We start from the raw sequence: 23,643 nt of genomic DNA on the forward strand, positions 1-23,643 counted from the left end.
TGAACCGACCGTCGTCCCCCTGGCGGCCAGCCAAAACCAGTTTGAAGATCTGATGCAGTGCATGCAAACCATGCAAGCACAGGTGCAGCAACTCCAGCAATACCAGCTCTACCAGCACCAAGTGCTGCACCAAGTCTCTCAGTTCCACTATCAGCAGCAGTTCCCCCAACTGCCTAAATCTCAGCCCCAGTAGCCACAGCTCCCTCCGCGGCACCCGGCCTCACAGTGAGCTAGGTCTCGCCTCCAGGACGAGCATCCTCACCAGGGAGAAGCCTCCCAAAACCTCCCCAAGAGCTGGGCCTCCTCCCGTGGCAGACAAGAAAGACCGGCCACACCGGTCTCGCCACAGGCGGCCAGGTCAGGCAGACCCCAGCTCGCCAGATCTACAATGCCTCCGCAATCGTGGTCCGAAGCTCCGCTCTTGGAGAATCGGTTCGAACCTTTGGCCACGGACTTTAAGCAGAACCCCTCTGTCTGCAGCCATCACTAGCAACCATAGATGCTTCCGGCGCAGACGATCCCCGACAGTACGGATGCGAGCAGCACCAACGCGGAGCCGACCAAGAAACAAAGACGCCGCCGCCGAGCTCGCCGAATTGCATCCTACAGCCTGCCCGAGCTCAAAGGCCGGGAAGAGGTAAACTCGGATGAGGCTAAAGTTCCTCTCCTTTCAGTTCCCTCCCCCCTATCTCCCGAGCTCCTGGCAATCCCGATGCCTAAGACTTCAAACTCCCCCCTCTTGACAAATATGACGGGTTGTTTGACCCAAATGATCATGTGAACGCCTTCCAGTCGCAGATGCACCTAGCCAGGGCTAGTGAGTCTTGCATGTGCGTGGCTTTCTCCACCACCTTCAGAGGAGTGGCGCGCACATGGTACCAGAACCTTGCACCCAGCTCGATAAGGAGCTGGGCACAGTTCGCACTGGCCTTCACGTCCCAGCTCGATAAGGAGCTGGGCACAGTTCGCGAACGGAGGAGAGCCTCCTCAAAATAGTTCAGAGAGAGGGTGAGTCCATCCGAAGCTACATCAAGCGGTTCAATGATGCATGCATGCAGATACCGCACCTTGACCCCGCGGTATGGATCGCCACAGCCAAGAAGGGTGTGACCCATAATCAGTTCAAGTGGCATATGGGTTTGAACCAGCCGGAGACCATTAAAGCCTTCCTCAAGCTCACAGACAAGTTCATAGCTATAGAGGAGGAAGTCAACCAGAAGGGTGAGGGCGCACCCGAAAAAAGAAAAAGGGAAGGGGAACCCCCCCATCCAAGGGGACAGCCGAAAGAAGGACTCAACTCGGGGGGCAATGCCAAGTCAGCCATACCGAGCTCCTACGGCAGACCGAGCTGATTACACCCCACTGAATGCGAGGCGGACCGAGATCCTGATGGCGATCAAGGACGCCCCTTATGTGAAGTGGCCACCTCACCTGAATGGGAATCCCAACGAGAGAAACAAGAACTTGTATTGTAGTTTTCACAGAGATACGGTCATAGTACCGAAAATTGTAATTACCTCCGCGATGAGATAAAGGAGCTCATCCGTCACGAATATTTAAGGAATTTTGTACAAAATAATAACAATAATAATAATAAGACAGGTCAGCAAGAGGAGCACAATAAGGACACTCCCGAGTCCAGTAGCAGGCCGGCCGAACAGTCGTAGAGACAGCCTCCGGAAGAGAGGCCATTTCGGGGAACCATCCACGTGATAGTGGGAGGTTCATTTGTAGCAGGTTGTACTTTGGCAGTGGCCCGGACGTCAGTTCGCGAAGCTGCCCGAGAAGAGCAGAATCCTCCGAAGAGGCAGAGGATAGAAGAACCAATTTTCTTCACAGAGGATGATGCGCGAGAGGTCCACTACCCTCATGATGATGCACTTGTGATAAAGCTGAGGATCAACGACTTCGAAGTCAGGCATATACTTGTTGACTCGGGTAGCTCGGCAGATATTCTCTTCAAATCGGCATTTGAAATTCACCCCCTTATTCCGCAGGATTTGGGCATCCATGGGATGGATCTCTCATCCCTTCAGAAAAGTGCTTGGAGAAGGATCACAAGGCTGCTGAATGCGAATTGGAGAGGAGATCGAAGATTGATGCGGAAATCTTAAGTTGTCTTCTTCTTTGATTCTACGAATTTGGTAACCTAGATTCAATTAGGGTTTAATGGTTTTTCTTTGTTGAGTCTTTCTTTCTTTCTATTATGTGAACCATGATGGATGTTAATTCAGATTTGTAATTAATATTTTTAGCTGATCCGATTGATAGTGATTCAGTCTTGGGATTTCTTGATTAGGGTTTTCGATTATAAGAGAAGTTTTGGCCGAATTATTCTTATTTCTTGGATTACTTGAATTGCTTGAGAAAGGGTTTAGGTAATCAGATCAACTAATCATGAAAATGGATTGAATGGATCTTAGAGATAATATGCATGATTCGTTTGGCATTCATTCAACAAGAATTGATTTCCTTCAAATTCTTTGTTCTTAATGCATCTATGGCAATTAAATTCTTGATAGAAATATAAGTGTTGTTGTGCATAGATAGAGTGGGCTGTGCTCGAAAGAGGCTGCTCATACAACGAGGAATTAGCCAACCCATGACTGAATTCAACTTCGGTTGGATAGCTTAATGGTGTAACTGCTGAACCTGTTCTGCTAGTATTTGCATGAAGCACTTCCTCTCATTACTTAAGGCGGTTTGATCCTTGAATACTTAAGGTAATTTGCTAATTAGGAGTTAAGTTTATTTCTGTTTAACCTTTTGGATGGTCAGATAACAAATGGCTGATTCGGTACTAGTAGTTGTTGGATTAATCCTTGTGGGAATGATACTCTACTCATTAATATATTACTTGATCGGTTAGTGCACTTGCTAGTGTCTTCTAAACGCATCAAGTTTTTGGCACCGTTGCCGGGGATTATCACAACAATATTATGAACCATCTACTGTTGTTAATCTGATTTTGTATAATATGTTTATGATATGTGTGTATTAGTATCTTTTCGACTTTGACTTGTACAATATATGACACACAAAAGTGAAAAGGAGAGCATCATCTATGATCCAGAGATTGAACGAACTCTCCGCTGCCGCCTTAGAGCTTCTAAGAAAGGGAAAGCTGAAAGTACAGAGATGGCCGAGCAAAGGACCATGATGGACTATGCCATGCCAACCCTCACCGGGGCAGCCTCGAGCATTGTGAGACCAGCAATAGCTGCTAACAACTTTGAGATCAAACCAGCAATTATTCAGATGATCCAGAACATAGTTCAGTTCTGCGGCTTGGCTAATGAAGATCCAAACACTCACATTGCCAACTTCTTGGAGATATGCGACACATTCAAGCACAATGGAGTTAGTGATGATGCAGTGAGGCTCAGATTATTTCCGTTCTCAGATTATTTTGGTCTCTACATGGGATGAAATGGCCAGTCGCTTCCTATCCAAGTATTTCCCTCTGTCCAAGGCTGTAAAGATGCGGAATGATATCACCACCTTCTCTCAATAGGACGGGGAATCATTATATGAATCATGGGAGCGCTACAAGGAATTACTGAGGAAGGTCCCTCATCATGGACTTCCCGTTTGGCTCCAAGTTCAGACATTTTACAATGGTTTGACCGAAGCAATAAGACTATTATGGATGTTGCAGCTGAGGGATCCATTAAGAACAAGAAGCCTGAAGTTGCCCATGCACTCATTGAGGAAATGGCTGCAAATAATTATTAGTGGCATTCCAAGAGAGCCCAAGTTAGGAGACAACCCGGCCTTCACAATGTAGACACCTATACAGCACTATCTACACAAATCGGCGCCCTCAGCAAGAAGATAGATGAAATGCAGTTGGCAATCATGCATGTTCAAACCGTAGCCTGTGAATGGTGTGGGGGAGGTCATATCAACACCGAATGCCAAGTTGGAAATCAGTTCGTGCAGTCCCCTGAGCAAGTAGATTTCGTAGGGAATCTTCAAAGGCATCAAGGTAATCATTACCCTCGTACATTTAACCCCGGATAGAGGAACCACCCCAATCTGTCTTGGTCAAATGAAAATGCGGTGAAGCCCCTCCCTCAAAACTTTAGGAGCTGATGACCAAGTTCATATCAAGTGCGGAAACGAGATTTCAGAACCAAGAGGCATCGATCAAGAACTTAGAAACTCAAGTGGGGCAGTTGGCATAGATGATATCCTTTAGAGTCCAAGGCACCTTACCCAGCAACACAGAAGCAAATCCAAGAGAACAGGTGCAAGCCATTACCTTGAGGAGCAGTAAGGAGCTATAAAAGGTGGAGAAGACAGCAAAGGAAGAAGGTAAGATGGGCACAACCCGAGAACCCGAAAAGAAGGAGGAAGAGCAGTCTAATTCCAGGAAAGAGACAAGTCAACTACCACAAGTACCATTTCCCAATAGGCTTAAGCGACACAAAATGGAAAAGGAATTCGGTAAGTTTCTTGAAATTTTTAAGAGTTTACATATTAACATTCCTTTTGCAGATGCCTTAGCCCAGATGCCGCATTATGCAAAGTTCCTTAAGGAAATCTTGGTGAACAAAAGGAAATTGGAAGACATGGCTACAGTTGCACTAAATGAAGAATGCTCAGCCATCCTCCTCAACAAGCTGCCTCAGAAACTGAAACATCCAAGGAGTTTTATTATTCCTTGCACTATAAATTGTTTATGTCAAATATTTGTTTTGAATTCATTCTTTTAGATCATTGACACAGTATTATTTGGATTGATCCAAGTTAATTGGTTTGTTTGAGTAGGTCTGGGCTTCCTATTTAGATGAGATGATTGTTTTCCTACTTTATCCAAGTATGTTGGATTCGTTGAATTTACTACATGGAATTTAGAGTTCTAATAAGGATTGTTAGTGGGTCTAGATTTGGTCGATCATTGGATGGTTGGTGAGGGCTTGGTCAGTTTTGGAAAATGTTTAATTGGTTCTACCTAGTTTGGCTAGAATAATTTATGTGAGATTTGATTCAATGGTTTTATTTGTTTTAGGTTGTTTAAACGGTGGATTGTTTGGATTGATGCTTGTTTCTTGGTTTTGTTCTGATTTGAGTAGAACTAGTTTCGTTTTTTAAAGGAGTTGATTTGATTTCCTAATTTCCCTAAATATGATGGGTTTTTTTAATTTAGAATATCGTGATTAGAGTTGTATTAAGTCCAGTTCTTGTAGGTTAAATTGTTTAGGTCAAATATTTTTTTGAATTCTTTGAGACAGTTGACAAGGTGTTGTATGGATTGATCCAAGTTCATTGGTTTGTTTGAGTAGGCCTGGGTTTGCTATTTAAACGAGATTATTGTATTCATACTTTATCTATGTATGTTGGATTCTTTGAATTTACTACAAGGAGTTTACAGTTCTAATAAGGATTGTTAGTGGGTGTAGATTATGTCGATCATTGGATGGTTGGTGAGGGCTTGGTCAATTTTGGAAAATGTTTAATTGGTTCTACCTGCTTTGGCTAGAATCATTTATGTGGGATTTGATTCAATTGTTTGATTAACATAAGGTATAGTCGATGTTTACCAGATGAGTTAATCTATGTTGAGTTGGTTTCACGTGTATCTGGATCGGTTCTTTTGAAAATGTGTCATAAAAAATTGTCTACTTCTACTTTCAACTTTTTTGTCTTTAATTTGGATTTTTCTTGATAGGTTGCATTTGTTTGGATTATCTTGGGTTGTTTTAAGTTGATTTCAGCTACGCTTTGCGTAGTTGGTCTTTTTTAGTTAATGCCTCGATAGTTTAAAATGGATTTGTTAAATAATGTGGATAATTCTTACCAGGCTTCTGTTATAAGTGTGAGTGGTTAGATTTATATTTTCTATATATGATGGGTTTGTTTAAGGTAGAATAGTGACTTTAGAGTTGAAATAAGCATGATTATCATCGGTTGATTTTATTATATCAGGTTTCTGATTTGAGTTGTTTTAGGTTGTTTAAACGGTGCGATTGATTTTATTGAAGTTGGGCTTCAATATATTCTATTAATATAAAGACAAAGCCCTTCCCAGACATGCCACTACCTGTGAATAGGTTTAATCCCAACTCAGACCCTAACCTGTTCATAAATTATTAATTAATGGAATAAATTAGTAAATTAAATAAATAGAAATCTATGGATAATAATTTACATAATTTTGTAAAATATATAAATGAATAATTTAATTTAATAAAATAAATAAAATATTCAAGCTACGTAGAACAAACCCCACCCATTGACAAACTCTAAATGTAGGACACAGAGCGGTAATAAAGAGAGGGAAATAATTAAATAATCTGGCACGCTCTAAATCTCAGTTTGATGGTTGGCCTAGGCTTAGACTTGGGCTTTAATAAGTTATGTTGATATAAAGGCAAAGCCCAAACTAAATGTGGCCCGACCAACCGATACCTATCCTATTGATAACCCAAAATATTGGGCTCAGGTTGGGGGGGGGGGAGAGAGAGAGAGAAAGGGAGAAATAACATATTAGTTAAATGATTTATTAAGTATTTGAATAGTTTAATAAATTAAATAAATAAGAATCTATGGATAATAATTTACTTAATTTTGAAAAATAGATAAATCAATAATTAACTTTAGCAAAAAATAAATAAATATTCACTTGTGATTGGTGCAAGACTGGTCCAAGCTATCGAAATCCAAACCCGCACCATTGACAATCGTAAATATTGGTCATGGATAGAATTAAATAAAAAAATTATGGAAAATAATTTATTTAATCTTATTAAAACAAATAATAAATAATTTAATTTAGTAAAATAAGTAAATAAAATTTCAGTTATTATTGTGACAAGACATGCATAGCCTATCCAAAATAAGAACTAATCCATTGATAGTCTTAAAAAGGGAGAGATAAAGAGAAATACTTTGTTAATAAATTAAATCATTAATTAGTTTAATAATTTAGTTAAGTAATAAAATAAATTCTATGGATAATAATTTACTAACTTTTGGTAAAATAAATAAATATCCAATCTATCTAGATCTAACCCCAATCCATTGACAACCCTAAATATGTAACTCGCAAAGAAAGAGAGCGAGCGAGAGAGAGAGAACCCAAAGACATCCTCAAATTTGTTCACATGCTTTGGTGGGCTTCCTTTATGCCCGCCATACTGTGGCCACTGTTGGGGAGGGACATAACCAACAAGAAATAAAATTTATAGAGGATCCTGTTAGAGTAGGGCTTTTGTAGGACAAGTGAGGACTGGGCTCGGATTTGACTCTCCGCCACCAGTCCTTAGACATACTCCTTTAATTCGTTGCGACTAAGTGGTGACTCTATTACTGGGTCAACCTGAAGAGTGACCCGAGACTGTCTGATGGTGGGTTGAAATTATGCACAATTACCAGTTCATTCGGATGGCGCAAGCATTGATGAATTAAGTCATGAAGCATTTCTGCAGAAAAAAAAAACGGAAGTCATGAAGCATAATGTACAAGGAATCTCGTGTAGACCCAAATTTGAGACCCACATGACGTCCATACTCGTCGATCATGTGCGTTTTTTTTTTTCTAATTTCTCATCGTTCCAAAGAAAAAAGAAGAGCTCCCCATATTATTGCATGATTACGTTACCGTTGGATAATCCGGATTTTTTGGACAGATAATCGGATACCGATAAAACCGTGCACCTTAATTACACCGAAACACAAAATCATTCTTTTCCGAAAACCCGGCTGGACCTGATTGTCAATCTGCTAAGCTGAGCCTCCTCGTGGGTGTTGAAAGCGCCAACACTGTACTTGCTTGACCAGTGGGCAAGACCAGACTGGTCCAGCTGACACTTTCAGTTCTTTTGTTTAATCGGGTTATACTGGACCGATCAAATCGAACCGGACCGGTATCTTTGAAGAGTGAAGACCTTCGATCGGGTAGTGTGGGCTTCCCCAGTCCCCACCTTAACGTGGATAGTTCCGAAGACGGTAGACCGTCTGTTGGGTCTACCATTGAGGGTAGTCTATGAGATCTGCTCCTGGTATGAATGGGAAGTAGTGAAGTATTAGCATGTGCAATAGACCTTCTCTGAGTTTTATTGTCAAGAAATACCCAAACTACCCCTCCTCGAAATAAAGCCCATAGTCTTTTCGTGGGTGGTTGAACCGGATTTGTTCAGCTAACAGCTGAACACCCGTAAATATTAGTGTTTTTTTTTCGAAATGCCGATGTGGTCGCTTGTGATTGGCGGGTTCAAATATCCCGTGAACCCACAGGTGCACAGAACGTGGACTTTCATAATCCAGGCTTGGGACCCAACTTTACACTATCTCGGCTTGGACTTCCGGCCGGGTCCATTAGAATTTTGACAAAAGCTAGCCCGAGCCCGACCCAGATTTCGGACGTTCTAAAAATTCCGTCTCTTTTTCTGTCTGGCTGCTTATTCCCGTTTTGATAAGTATTTCTGTCCGGGTGCTTTGGATGGAGGTGAAGGACGTGGTAATTGCCGAAGGCCACCACCGCTCATTTCTTTCTGTTAGAATTTTAAACATAGCGTTGTAAGAATCGTGGTAGTTATTCTGCAACCTTTGTTACGCTTTGCCCTGTCTTTTAAATTGATTTTGTAACGGTCTAAATCCCTATCAATCGACGTGATCATCTAGTAATTACTATAAAAGAGTTGGTGTTTTCCATTCAGAGAAGAGGTCGATATCATGCTTCTAGAAAAGAGAAAATAGAGAACAAAACCACTCGATTTCCTCAGACTTACCTGCGAATGGCGATCCATGGCTCCAGAGCCAGTTCACTCAGGTGGAGCTTCGCAGCTTGAATTCCTATGTGAGTAATCCTCAAAAACCCTAAAACCCAAGTAGCTTTCTTGTTTGTGGGTTACTTCGATGTTTTGTCTGTTTTCTTGGTCTTGTATTTGAACCTGCAACGTTGGCGACTGGTTTCTGCAGCTCCTCTCAATGAGGAGGGAGCTCGGGCGAGTGACAATTAGACACTTGCCTTCCAGGACGCCGAAGCTGAAAACCGTTGGAGAGTCTTTGACTGAGGAAGAGAGGGCTGCGTGTTTGCTTGAATCGTATCGGGACATGGACGAGGAGGCAGAGGATTTTTAAGTCTTCCTTCGGGTGAGTACTATTATAGGATCTGCAGCTTGAATGCGTAACTGTTGAATTTGAATTCATTTTTTTTTATGCAGTTTATGGTTTTGGGTTGAGAAATTGGTACTGGGGTTAAGGATTTTAAGTAGAGTGAGCAAATCATATCGTTACAGGTCTATTTGAAACTGCAATCGCATGTGAATGCTGGAATTGGTAGCGGAGCAAAGAATTCGACTGCATTTCTGAAGGCTGCTACGATGACATTGCTTCACACCATCAGTGGATCTGAGAAAACGTCCTATGTTGCTCTTATAAACAACTACCTAGCAGAAGATCAGTTCTTGAAGAGATACCTTCCTATAGATCCTTCCACTAATGATCTCTTTGAGATTGTAAAAGATGGCGTTCTTCTATGGTGATTTCCCTGTTAAGCCCTTTGCTTTAATTTGAATTTGGAGATGGTTTTTCTTTCTTGGTTTTGGGGCTTTGTAATCTGAAGGCATATTCTTTGATGTAGTAAACTTATCAATGTGGCAGTCCCTGGGACCACCGATGAACGGGCAATCAATACAAAGAGGGTGCTGAACCCTTGGGAAAGGAATGAAAATCTTACACTATCCCTCATTTCTGCTAAGGCTATTGGGTGTACAGTAGTCAATATTGGGTGTACAGTATACATGTTGTTTCAGTTGTTAGTTCTTTTCAGTTTTCAAGAATATTTTGGTCCTGTCACTAGTTTTTTGATAGTTTTCTCAGTATTCTGTTCCATGCCAAAGTACAAAGAAGTAAAACCTATTAACCTAATATTCTATTAGGTTCTTTTCATATGAACCCTGAAGATTATCTAAAAAGTGCATGATAAAGCCTGTAAACTTCAAACAAGATTGGAGTTTGCTATCTTTGTTTATTTCATTATTCTGCCCTTGCTTGTACAATAGTCGATACCATATGCTTGTTAAGTACAATGTTAAGTTACATGTTTGGTGCTGTTGTAGTGCACATCATTCATACCTCTCAGTGAGCTATATGACCCAAGTAGAGGGTATCTTGTGAATGATACATGTATAGTTGAAGCTGAGGTTGCAGTCCGTAGGGTTGTGGATTATTGGACATATGATTCAAAAAAGGAAACGGGTTATGTTGGACTTAAGAACCAAGGAGCAACCTGTTACATGAATTCTCTGCTCCAGACTCTGTACCATATTCCTTACTTCAGAAAGGTTAGAAACTTAGTATACATGCAGAAATTCTCTGTATCTAGTTCAGGGTAACTTATCATCTTATGAAGAAGAAAACCTTTTTTTTTGTCTGGAATTTATATATCAGGCTGTATACCACATGCCAACAACTGAGAATGATATGCCATCGGGAAGCATCCCTCTGGCTCTGCAGAGCTTATTCTACAAGCTCCAGTACAGTGACAACAGTGTTGCAACAAAAGAGCTTACCAAGTCTTTTGGATGGGACACATGATTATTTCATGCAGCATGATGTGCAAGAACTTAATAGGGTTTTGTGTGAAAAGCTTGAAGACAAAATGAAGGTGTTTTTTGGTGAACATAATCTTTTTTTAGAAAGTTTCATCTCATTGCCAGGACTATTTTGATTTTGATTTTTTGCTTGGGTGTTCAGGGGACTGTTGTAGAGGGTACAATACAGCAATTATTTGAAGGGCACCATATGAACTACATTGAATGCATCAATGTAGATTACAAGTCTACAAGGAAGGAGTCATTTTATGGTATTTTTGTTTTAATTTCAATCTGAATTGTAGAATGGATTTTATTGCCCTTGCCAATCTCCTGTGGTGCTGAAGTGCCCATGTATAAATGACAGATCTTCAGCTTGATGTCAAAGGCTGTAAAGATGTTTATGCTTTTTTTGATAAGTATGTAGAAGTTGAACGTCTTGAAGGTGATAACAAGTATCATGCTGAGCAGCATGGGCTACAGGTATAAAGGCTGGATAACAATTTATGTGAAAAGCTTATAGAATTTCTGTGTCTAAATACGTGAATAAAAAGTGGCTCAAGGCAATTAGTTGTTTTTTTGATAAATCTTAAGGCAATTAGTTGTTTTTGATTTTTGATGACCTTTTTCCCATCCCCTCCAAAATGCAGCATTTTATTTTTTCCCCAAGCAAATGGTACGTTAAATGCTAACATACCATTGATAGCATATTAATTTATCTTATTCATTTGATGGGTAACTGTTAAATTTTATTAAACATGGAACAAAAAATGTCACATATAATGCATGCCATATATTCCTTAGCTTTAGACCTGTATTTGCCACCTAGTCCTTTCCTTTTCTCATTACATTCAACATTCAGACAATTGACTGCAAAATAGTTGAATCCCATTTGCCCCTTGTTTTGCCATTGCACCAGCTATACAGTTTATTAATAAGCTCTTTCCATTCTCATTAGGTCATGGTATTCCTCCCTTGTGCTTTTGCCTTCTTTGAGTGGATTACTCTGATTTGAAAGATAGAAATAGTTTCAAATGAAATAGTTTTCCTTTGTTGCAGAAATTGAACAAGAGGATAAAGGGAGAACATTGTTATAGTTGTTGTAGTCATCATTATCTAAGCCTTGTTTCAAGTTTCAACCATATGGGGTTGGCTACATGAATCCTGTTTCATTATTCCGTTTTCTTCAGTTTCATACATGTTAAATTATGAGCCCTTAAATCATTTCTTACTAGTTACTACTACAATCCATGTTCTTCTAGCCTTTTCAAATTATGGGCCCTTAAATTGTGAGTCCTTAAAACATTTCTTGGGCATCTATTTTCTTTTCTATTTTTCTTCCATTTGGTAGCTTTTCTTTTGGAATAACAAGTCTTTACACCTGATTTATTTTAGTCTTGTAGTAAGGAAAAATCTATTTGACTTGAGTTTGACCCACTTTTAAATGCTATTTAGTGTTCATTCATGTGAAATTGTAACCTTTTTTATATTTAATGAAAGCCTTATTTTATTCTTCTTATTATTAAAAAATGTTATTAAATGTTCATTTATCAAAAAAATGTTGTTAAATGTTCATTCTTTTTAAAATGTCTTTAGTATTGTCATATTATTAGCTGTTACAGATTTTAAAACTATATCTCTTGTTTCATTCTTCTCCAATGACCATGGTTTAAAATACTGACATGCATGATGCACATTTTTTTTTTCACATAATGTAATTCAAATAGTTGAAACTTTTTTTTTTCTGTCTGAGTTTTTTAATGATGGGGGGTGTTTAGTGTTTGAACATAAGGAGACCCCCCCCTCAACGTTGCAATATTTTGAACCTTGCCTCAAACCAAAATCCTCCATGCACATATTGTACCCTACAGTTGCTTTCCCCACAAATAATTCTATTCATTTGGAATTTCTTGTATTATGAGTCCCTCCTTGCGTAGAGGGTTTGCTGGTTGTTTGAGCATTTTTATTCTTTTTTTTGGGGGGTGGATAATAGGTTGTGATGGTGGTGGCATGCAATATTATCTAGTTATATTTGTCAATCAAAATAAAAATCTACATTGTATTAAATGAGAAAATACAAATGTCTTAATTTTTGATGCAGTGATTTGTTTGAATAACTTGTGATTTATTAAAAATAATAATAAAATTTTTTAGCTTTTAGCCATGTGAACTGATTTAGTTTAATGCTTAATTCTGGTAATTGAACAAAAAATTATGACATTTAGCATCTTTTTATTTATCTTTTCTTTTCATTTGGATTGGATTAAGTATGCTGCTTGAAGATGGTTATTAAAGGGACTACTACTATTTGATTCTTTCAGGATGCTAGAAAGGGGGTATACCAGTGCAGTTCCAGCGTTTGGTGGTTGTCAACCTAATATAACTGTTAGAGTTGTGGTCTTTCCTTGATGATTTGGTGGTTGTCAACCTAATATAACTGTCAACAGGAGGAGGTTGCAAAAGAGTTTGGTATACCAGTGCAGTTCCAGCGTTTTTGGCTTTGGGCAAAGCGTCAAAACCATACTGATCGCCCCAATCGGTCATTGACACATCAAGAAGAAGCACAATCTGTGAGTACTTTCTGCTGTTATCTCTTGTCTATGTATGATATTCTACTCTTATGTTCTATGAGTTATTATGAAGCAGAAACAAATATGACCTATAACTTTGGGGGGGGGGGGGGGGGGGGTTGAACCAAGTTTAGGCCTGACCCCATGACCTAAACCTTAAAATCAAAGTCAATGCCCAAGTTTACCAACCCAAGCTTAGTTCAAGCTAATCCTATCACCACTTTCAGCTTATGTGAGCTTGGTCTGGTCTAGGCAAATTGGTTGGCCTTGAAAACCTTCCTGGAACTTATGTTTTGCATTTTAACTTTTAATTTAGGTTTTATAGTCTTTTATTTTTAATTTTTGGTATTGGGCTTGGGCTTCTATGAGCTAGGTATGACCTAGGGAAATTGGTGGGCATGGTTTTCAAAACTGGACCGAACTGGACAATCAAACTGCAAAAACTAGGAACTAGTCAGGTGACCGGTTCTGTTTTACCCCAGAACCATTATTTCCCCAAAAAACGTTGATTTGGTCAGCAAACCACTGACCCAAGTGGTCGAACCGTCCAACGGTTTGTCTGTTATTTATTTATTTATTTATTTTTTATTTTTTGTCAAAACGGGCCATCTATTCAGTTCGAATGGTCGAACCTTGAATTGGCAATCGGACCCCCGATCGGTTCATTGTCCGGTTCAATTTTAAAAACATTGTTGGTGGGGGTTTGAAAGCCTTCTTGGAACTCATGTTTTGCAAAAGCCCAAGCCGAGCTTGCCCAAGTTGCACCCCTACCATCGTTCTAATAATTTTTAGGTTCCATAAGAAGAGGGAAAGACCATATATATGTAGCCACAGGAACCTATTGTCTTCCACCTCTTCAGTGTCATTATTGGACACTCCAGCACACAAGCTCCAGTAGTTTAGTAGCACACCTACACCATTGAGAGGAGACCTTGGATGTGTCTGCTTCCCTGCTCAAGGGAAAGATGAAGAGGAAAAGAACCCCTACTAGATGTTTGACCCTCATCACCGAGGTGTTTCCCCATTTTTTGGACCACCCAACTTACCACCTGCCTGCAATCTAGGGGGTGCAACTTGGACGGGCTTGGGTTAGTAAGTTATATGAGCAATAAAACATGTGCTCCATACATACTTTAAAGCTATTTACCAATATAAGAAAATTGTAACTTTAAATATCACTTTTAGAGTTACAATATTTGCAACCACTTCCTCAAGATGATAATGGCTAATTCAGAAAAAACAGCAACCAACAGTTCACACTGAACGGATACAAAGGTCATGGCATTCACTTCTTGTATCTTGTTTGTATCTAAACAGATTTGATGCAGTAGCCCTGACTTAGGATTCAATGGTTGTGCCATGGTTGCCTACAATTGGCAGCCGGTGTTGTCAAAGGGTTGACCAAAACAGTGGGCCAGGCTATAATGGTTGCAGGGTTCATCTAAATAATCCTTTGTTGAAACAGTGAGTTAGGATCTGGCCATGGTTACCATGTGCATTGTCACTAGTTCTAAGGTGGTGGAGGAAAGAAAATGCTTCAAGTGCTGTTTAGTGGGCTGCTTTGTGGAAGAAGTGGGACATTGTAATAGGGCTGCAAGTCACACACCTGATTTGAAGAATTTAACTCTGTATTTTTAATATTGTTGAGCAAAGCAACTACTACAATCACAGTGAGTTAGGATCTGGCCATGGTTACCATGTGCATTGTCACTAGTTCTAAGGTGGTGGAGGAAAGAAAGTGCTTCAAGTGCTGTTTAGTGGGCTGCTTTGTGGAAGAAGTGGGACATTGTAATAGGGCTGCAAGTCACACACCTGATTTGAAGAATTTAACTCTGTATTTTTAATATTGTTGAGCAAAGCAACTACTACAATCACAGGAGACCATGTAAGGAGAAATTTACATTCTTTATGATGACTTTTTTTCCCCTTTTTCTTGGTAAGCCTTAATTAGCTTGTAGTTTTGGTTGGATTACAAGTTTTCAGCCAGCAACATATTTCCATTAATGCCTTTACCAAAACATATTTCTAGCATTGCTTTTGATGAGTAAAACCGTCTGTATTGATGGTATGGTTTTTAATCAATGCTTTAGGTTTTGTTATATATACTTTTAATTTTAATTGGTTTGAACATTGTACATGGAAAGCAGGTGTAGTAGACTATTCTATTATCAATTTCTTTACCTGTTTATTATATCCCCAATTTGATTAATTTTATATATGTCAAAAGTTCTCAAGGATACAATCTTTTAGTATAAGCCTTTGATAATCTTAGATCCAGGTAAGTTTTGCATGCTTGCAGAGGGAGTGTCATTATACATCTATTATTGATTTATATATCTGTTGATTTTTTCTTTAATTGAATGAGTTTTATGTAAATCTCCTTATGACTATTATTTGGAATTTTAGTTTAGATAAGTGTTTTATAGATACCGAGATTACTTTCTGGGGACGTCATTTGATAGGAAAATAGATACAATTCACAGCTAGGTGATTTTGTCTGTTTTGCAATCATATATATTTTGTTTTGGTCAATAACCGAGATTTCATTAAATGATTAAAAAAGGAGTACATGGAAGGGGAGCTAAAATATCTTAATTCCCCACAAATGTCACCCAAAATACAACAAGGGTTACAATGAGATTTCATTAAATGATTAAAAAAGGAGTACATGGAAGGGGAGCTAAAATATCTTAACTCCCCACAACTGTCACCCAAAATACAACAACAGTTACAATTGAGCCCAAAAAATAGAATTCCTATTCACCCCTTGTCTAGATAATCCATAAAAGAATTAACACTTTTTTTTATCCATGTGCATTGAACTTCCATGTCCTTGGTCAACCATTTATATTTCCTTTTTTCATTGTTGTAACTCTAGTCTTGAGTTGTCTTAGTAGGAATCTTTTGAACTAAAAAATAATATGAAAGAAAGTAGTTTATTGAAGAGAGAAGGAGAAGAAGAGAAGAAGAGAAGTTGAAAAGAAAAGAGAGCAATAATCTGGCCGCCCCCTTCACTTGTTATTTATACTAAAATAATAGAACAGTACAAAGACAATTATGCCCTTATAGGGCGGCAAAACATAAAACAATATATATAACACTCAAAAACATAATAAAATTTGGACTCACATAACTACTATGGTCTCCACCTCCTATCTAACAACTAACATAAAACATCTACTTAGAAAAACATCATAAAACTAATTAATCTTCAACACTCCCCCTCAAGTTGGGAGTAAATGTCACACATTCCCAGCTGCAACATCATAAAACTAATTAATCTTTGCCACCCCTTTAGTGAGAACATCAGCCAACTGCAACTCTGAAGAGACATAAGGCAAACAAACTTCTCCGGTTGTTATCCTTTCTCTTATAAAGTGTCTATCAACTTCAATGTGTTTTTTCCTATCATGTTGATTTGGATTGTGGGCAATATTGATTGCAGCCTGATTGTCATAGTATAACATCATAGGTTCCTCTACTTTCATCCTAATCTCACTCAAAAGAGATCTAGCCCAAATAAGTTTCGATTTATTGTTGCTCTCTAACACTAGGAACATTGAGGACAATGTTCATCTTAAGTGTGGGGGAGTTAGACTACTTTCACCCTAATCTCACTCAAAAGAGATCTAGCCCAAATAAGTTCCGATTTATTGTTGCTCTCTAACACTAGGAACATTGAGGACAATGTTCATCTTAAGTGTGGGGGAGTTAGACTGTGGCTATGCACTTCAATCAGCCCAACACTTATATACATGCATTGATAGGCCAAATAGACTGAAAATCCCCTCGAGATCATTGCTGTTTATTAGGTGAATTCAAAGAGGGAATACAATGAGTTGAGGGAGACCACTGTATGTGTTAGCTTTTATTATTGTGAATGATCCAACTGAGCACAATGCATGAAGTTAAGGGAGCTGAATATGACTTTCATCATGACCAGCCCTAACTACCTTCATGTGTATGATGCACTTGATTGATTTATTAATGATCACTCAAGCTAGTCCATATCTGAATTGCTAATGCATGAGGTTCAACAATTGAAAAAGGCAAAAGAAAAAAAAAAAGAAAAAGGACAAAGTCCAATCGACTCCGCTGTCATGAACTGAATAGTAAAACTAGCGGTTTATGATACGAGTTTAGTCCCAACTCCACTATTCCGAGCTGAATAGTAAAACTAGCAAGTTGGAATACGAGTATTGTTATCTGCCTCAAGCCTGTGACCAGTGTGAGATGGAGCATAAAATGCACTCACACTAAAAGAAAAAAAAAGAGAAAAAGAAAAAGAGAAAAAGAAAAAGAAAGAAGAAAATACCCCGTGTGAGATGGAGCATAAAATGCACTCACACCAAAAGAAAAAAAAAAGAAAAAAAAAGAAAGAAGAAAATACCCCGTGTGAGATGGAGCATAAAATGCACTCACACCAAAAATAAAGGGGAAAGAAAAGAAAAAAAATTCGGTGACGGCTGAGGTTCAAAGGGACAAAAGTTAGTTGAACATTCAATGAGGTGCAGTGACAAATTTGAGACCAAGCAAAGTGATGGTTAATTTTGGCGGTCAATGAGCTGATTTACATATTGAATGGAAGTAAATGTTGGAACTTGAAGAATTTCATATTCTCCCCTTCCTTGGCTCTTATGTATGCGATAAGAATGGTAGTTCATAGGAATTGATCAGAATACTTATACAAGTTTCCCGACTATTCATAGTATTCTCCTCCTAAAAATTCATCCGATAAATGGTGAGAATAAGGGGGGATGATCAGTTTATGGCTGATGTCTTTGCTTGTAGGTTCATTCGAATGGATTAGATGCAATCTTGATGTTTCTTGATGAGAAATTTCATTGTTAGAATTGCTAGTCGAATTTCTTGATTTTTGTAATGTCTGAATTGCTTGAGAAAGAATTTAGGCAATCTTAATTCTGTTTGGTTGAACTATTTTTGATTCTTGGAAGTTCTAGAGTGCTTGAGAAAGACTCTAGAAATTCGGATCTGCTAATCAAGAACCGAATTGAGTGAAGGTTAGAGATAACTTGCACAATTCAGTTGGTGATCATTTAAGCTGAATGATGCCCTAGAATGTCTAGATCTTAATGCATGCAGAATTTTGAAAGCGAGAATCCTTCAAGATTGCTAGAATGTGGTGTATTTTTGTTACAAGGTGTGGGATATCCTGTACCTGTCCCATCTCAATAATAAAATTTTACTTATTTATTTTACTAAACCAAATTATTCATTTATTTGTTTTAATAAATTAAGTAAATTAGATTTCTATTTATTTAATTTACTAAATTATTCAAGTAATTAATAATTTATTTAACTAATAAGTTATTTCTCTCTCTCTCTCCGAGCCTAATATTTAGGGCTATCAATAGGTTAGGTCTCAGTTGGGATTAAACCGGTCCACGGGCTGTGCTAGTTTCAAGTCGGTCTTTGCCTTCATATCAGCAAAAAGATTGGGCTGGCCATCAAGCCTAGACCTTAAGCTTGAGGCCGACCCTCATATAAAGCCCAAAGCATGACTAGGAAATTTTAATTCTTTGTTTCTCTTATTTTATTGCCTAATCATTTATATATTTATATTATTAAGTTAAATAATTTTATTTATTTATTCATATTAAAAAAATTTGCTAAAAATCCCTCTTCCATAATTGTTGCTAAATATCTAATTATTTGTAATGATGTCATTAATAAACATCTATTATTTTATTAAGTTAAACAAATATTAATCTAATTTAGGCCAGGTTCAGACTGGGCTTTGTTAGGGTTGGGATTTTGTCAAAATTTCAATAGGCCCAACCTGAAGCCGAAGCCCGAAACAGTGTAAACTGTTAATTCAGGACAACCCGACTTGCACCCCTAAAATTTCCCCTCCCCCACTCTCCACCCCAGTGGGGTGTCCCTCCTTTTAACCATCCATATTTATTCCCCCCAGCCCCCTAAATTCCACCTTAGGTTTTGGCCCCCTCATGAAAATTTCCTAGCTCCGCCCCTGCAAAAGAACATATTCAAGCCCAAGTACAAGCCCAGCCCAACCATTGGCCCTAAATATTGAGTCCAGCCTGGCCAAGGAGATTATTATTCTTGTTGGTGATGATGGAATCAGGTTACCGGGTAATGCTTTTGATTCTCAATTTTATTTTGATAGGCAAGTACTCTCTTTCTTTGTAATCTGAGTTGGTTCAGATTGATGTGCTTTGCCTAAATTTAATAAATCTTTTATAATACCTTTTTTAGCTTTTTTTTTTCCTAATTAGACAAAGAATTGTTGTTGGTTGAATTTTGCAATAATTAATAGATGTTTGAGATAGTTTTAGGGACTTGTTAGATGCTTGAATATCATGGTTTTTTTTTCTTTTTTATTTTCCTTTTGAATTTTGGTTCATTCGTGCAATCTCTCTCTTTCTCTCCCTGGGCAGATTTTTAGGGACTTGTTAGATGCTTGAATATTGTGGTTTTTTTCTTTTATTTTCCCTTTGAATTTTGGTTCATTCGTGCAATCTCTCTCTCTTCCTCTCCCTGCGCAGATTTTTAACTTTCTAGCTCCCTTTTGAGTACAAATCAGTATGTCTAATTTTCTCACCGGTGCTTCTTAATTTTCATTGGTCATTTAATTGTTCAGAAGGAAAAGGTTTGCAGTTTGCCAACAATCATGAATTTTTAGCAATAATGGCCGTCCAAAACTTTATTCACCTCTCTGACAAATCAATGTTGGACACATTACTCTAACTCCTCAAAAAATTACCAATTGAAACAGAAATCTTTTCTATTGGGTTTTTGGATGAGATTGAATGCATCTAGTTATTAATTGGAGATATGCTCAGCTTGGTTGTTAGCTTGTAAAAGACCAAGAAAATGCAATCTGTCATGAATTTGTGCCCACATGCTGGTTTTGACGAAGTACTAGAATTTTAATCCATACCAACACCAGCAAAGAAACATTTGAAAGTTTACCACATGCTTTGAAATGGATTTGTTCTTGTTTAATGTTGTGTGAATATCTTCTTGTCAATATGGGCACTCAATCTGTTGTTGCAAGTGTAAATATCTTCTAATGCTGTTATTATTTGATTACTTTAAATGGATTTATTTCGTTTAAGACTCATCTTTATAATGAATCATCAGGTGTAGTATGCATTGCTTTTCTTGTCAATATGGGTGCCCAATCTCTTGTAAGTGTGAACTTTGATAGCAATTCATATACTTTACCCATATGATTTGCAAGCATCTTTCCAGATTGCAAGAATGTGGTGTATCTTTATTATAAAAATTTGATTCAACAACTTATGGTTGTCTGTACTCACTAGATTCCCGCAATTTTTCCTTGTGGAATTATGGTGGATTAATCCAAAATAGTTAACACGAGATACCCTTTCCCATGGCAATAAAATAGGTGGATCTTTCAATTCTAACAGTCTCTCCACCTCTTCAGCTCTTCCAACTCCTAGTTGTTTGCGTTCCTTCTGAATTTGGTAGCTCCAACTACATTATTTCCAATCTGTTCATAGTAGTCCTTGATGAAACAATGCTCCTTGGCAGCCTTTACCAAGAATAACTTTTGATCATTGGCCAATCTCATTGTCCAAGGACAATTTAAGGGGAAGGGGTCCATCTCCTTTCCAGTTTGAGAATATGTGGCTTTATCACCCAGGATTCAAAGAAAAAGTTAGGGAGTGCTGGACAAAGAATAACCCAAGGGTTAATTGGGAGGGTATGAAGTTCCATCTGAAGATAAAACAGTTGAGAACAAAAATGATCTTCTGTACTGGTAGATGTTATTTATGGTGAATATATTGATGGATTTTATTTATGAGTGAGACGCATGGGGTTCTCTCCGATTCTTTATACTGCCTTTTGGGGAAAACCTTGCACTTTAAGTCATTGAGACCTGATGCTGGTAAGCTGTTTGGCAAGCTTTTGCGGATATTTAATATTTTTCCTGAATATTCATCATTGCTGAGAGGTTTGAGAGATTAGAAAGGACTCCTATGGAGAGGGAGAGTGCTCCACCTCATGAAAGTGAAATGGAGTTTGTGGGCCTGAAAATCACCATTTAGCATTTGACTATATAGAGCTGAAAGAAAGTAGGAAGGTGTTATGGAGGAAGTTATTATAGATAAATATGGGTTGGTGGTCAATAATGCCTATAACTTAAGAAATAAATAATAGACACTTCAACACTCCCCTTCGAGTTGGAGCACAAATATCATAGAACTCCAACTTGTTACTATATGCTTTGGTCTATAGCCATCTTTTATTCTTTATATGTCAATTATTGGCTATTTTAACTTTTTTCTCTTTATTGTTACTAATTTGCTTTAATACATCTCTATAGCTCCACACTGCTGCTTTCTCATCTTTTAGCCACCCTATCAACACTTGAGAGTTCCCTTCAACGATTACTCTGCTTTCTCATCTTTTGCTTTTTCCCACTTATCCATCTTGTGCTTTTCCTCATCTTTTGCTTTTTCTAACCTGGAATATTCATATGACCTGTAAGTTAAGAATATGGGTTGGTGGTCAATAATGCCTGTAACTTAAGAATATTCATATGACCTGTGGTTTCATAGAGTAATTATTTGTATTCCTGAATTACTGGTGTGTAGAAACTGATGTTGGAAATGGTGACAGGGCGACTTTTAGATTACTGCCATGTGAGGGAATTCGCCCAAGTCCTTATAAGTTATATAGTGATCAGCCAATTTTCTGAAATCAAAGGTATATTATGTAGTGTCCAACTTTTGGACAACCCGTCTTTTATTGCCAGTAGGAATACATTATATTCTCACAATTAGGGGTGTCACAGATTGTAGTTGGAGCCAAGGATTTGCATGTATGGGAAAGATAAAAGGGTTGTGGATTTGTCTTGGCTGGTTGGGTTTGGTTGTTTCTTGTGGTTGTTTTCTTTGATGTATATGAGGTGCTTTTTTATCTTGTTTGGTTGGAGTTGTGATTCGAAGGTTTATTGTTTTTTCCTTTTCTCTTGGTTTACTTCTAGTCACCTTTCTTGCAATCTTCTTTTTTTCTCTTAATAAATTTTATTCCTAAAAAGAAAGCAGTAGAGATCGAGAGTCAGTTTGTCTCTCTAACTGCTGCATCTTTTATTGATTTACTAATGAAATGACAAATTACACCTTTGCTCGTAACTAAGAAAAGAGATTACCCCCGTTGAAGATAAATAGAAAAGAAATAAATAATAGACACTTCAACACTCCCCTTCAAGTTGGAGAACAAATATCATAGAACTCCAACTTGTTATTATATGTTTTGGTCTATTATTGGCTATTTTAACTTTTTTCTCTTTATTGTTACTAATTTGCTTTAATACATCTCTATAGCTTCACATTGCTGCTTTCTCATCTTTTAGCCACCCTATCAACACTTGTGAGTTCCCTTCAACGATTACTCTTCTTTCTCATCTTTTGCTTTTTCCCACTTATCCATCTTGTGCTTTTTCTCATCTTTTGCTTTTTCTAACCTTGAACCACCTCCCATGCCTGGAGGTCCTGGGTTGCCTGAGCTACTTCCATCAAAATTTAATATTATGTAATAGCCAATCTCTTTGTCCAAGGACAATTTAAGGGGAAGGGGTCCATCTCCTTTCCAGTTTGAGAATCTGTGGCTTTATCACCCAGGATTCAAAGAAAAAGTTAGGGAGTGCTGGACAAAGAATAACCCAAGGGTTAACTGGGAGGGTATGAAGTTCCATCTGAAGATAAAACAGTTGAGAACAAAAATGATCTTCTGTACTGGTAGATGTTATTTATGGTGAATATATTGATGGATTTTATTTATGAGTGAGACGCATGGGGTTCTCTCTGATTCTTTATACTGCCTTTTGGGGAAAACCTTGCACTTTAAGTCATTGAGACCTGATGCTGGTAAGCTGTTTTTTGGCAAGCTTTTGTGGATATTTAATATTTTTCCTGAATATTCATCATTGCTGAGAGGTTTGAGAGATTAGAAAGGACTCCTATGGAGAGGGAGAGTGCTCCACCTCATGAAAGTGAAATGGAGTTTGTGGGCCTGAAAGTGGTCAATAATGCCTGTAACTTAAGAATATTCATATGACCTGTGGTTTCATAGAGTAACTCTTTGTGTTCCAGAGAGAGATATGAGAAGAACTAGGGCCGAAAGCAGTAGAGATCGAGAGTCGGTTTGTCTCTCTAATTGCTGCCTCTCTTATTGATTTACTAATGAAATGACAAATCACACCTTTGCTCTTAACTAAGAAAAGAGATAAATTATATTACATAATATAAGTAAATTACCAACTATACCCCCGTTGAAGATAAATAGAAAAGAAATAAATAATAGACACTTCAACACTCCCCTTCAAGTTGGAGCACTAATATCATAGAACTCTAACTTGTTACTATATGTTTTGGTCTATAGACATCTTTTCTTCTTTATATGTCAATTATTGGCTATTTTAACTTTTTTCTCTTTATTGTTACTAATTTGCTTTTAATACATCTCTATAGCTCCACACTGTTGTTTCTCATCTTTTAGCCACCCTATCAACACTTGAGA

General features: G+C 38.1%; 1 non-coding gene and 1 pseudogene across 2 annotated transcripts; one reads left to right on the forward strand and one right to left on the reverse strand.

Moving 5' to 3' along the window:
- Positions 1 to 3,479: 3,479 nt before the first annotated feature.
- LOC148803251 (small nucleolar RNA R71) lies at positions 3,480 to 3,586 on the reverse strand. Its single transcript, XR_016081656.1, has one exon. It is a non-coding gene; the product is annotated as a small nucleolar RNA R71 (small nucleolar RNA).
- A 736-nt stretch (positions 3,587 to 4,322) lies between these two features.
- Positions 4,323 to 15,209, forward strand: LOC148803252 (uncharacterized; annotated as a pseudogene). The gene is made up of 11 exons (XR_016080424.1): positions 4,323 to 4,449; positions 4,501 to 4,653; positions 9,170 to 9,194; positions 9,289 to 9,486; positions 9,589 to 9,742; positions 10,067 to 10,291; positions 10,398 to 10,614; positions 10,704 to 10,812; positions 10,908 to 11,023; positions 12,862 to 13,110; positions 14,428 to 15,209. The product of XR_016080424.1 is annotated as an uncharacterized LOC148803252 (transcript).
- Positions 15,210 to 23,643: the final 8,434 nt, after the last annotated feature.

The sequence above is a fragment of the Nelumbo nucifera genome, chromosome 1, assembly GCF_055504915.1.
Source record: "Nelumbo nucifera cultivar China Antique chromosome 1, China Antique-T2T, whole genome shotgun sequence".
Taxonomy (NCBI): Eukaryota; Viridiplantae; Streptophyta; class Magnoliopsida; order Proteales; family Nelumbonaceae; genus Nelumbo; species Nelumbo nucifera.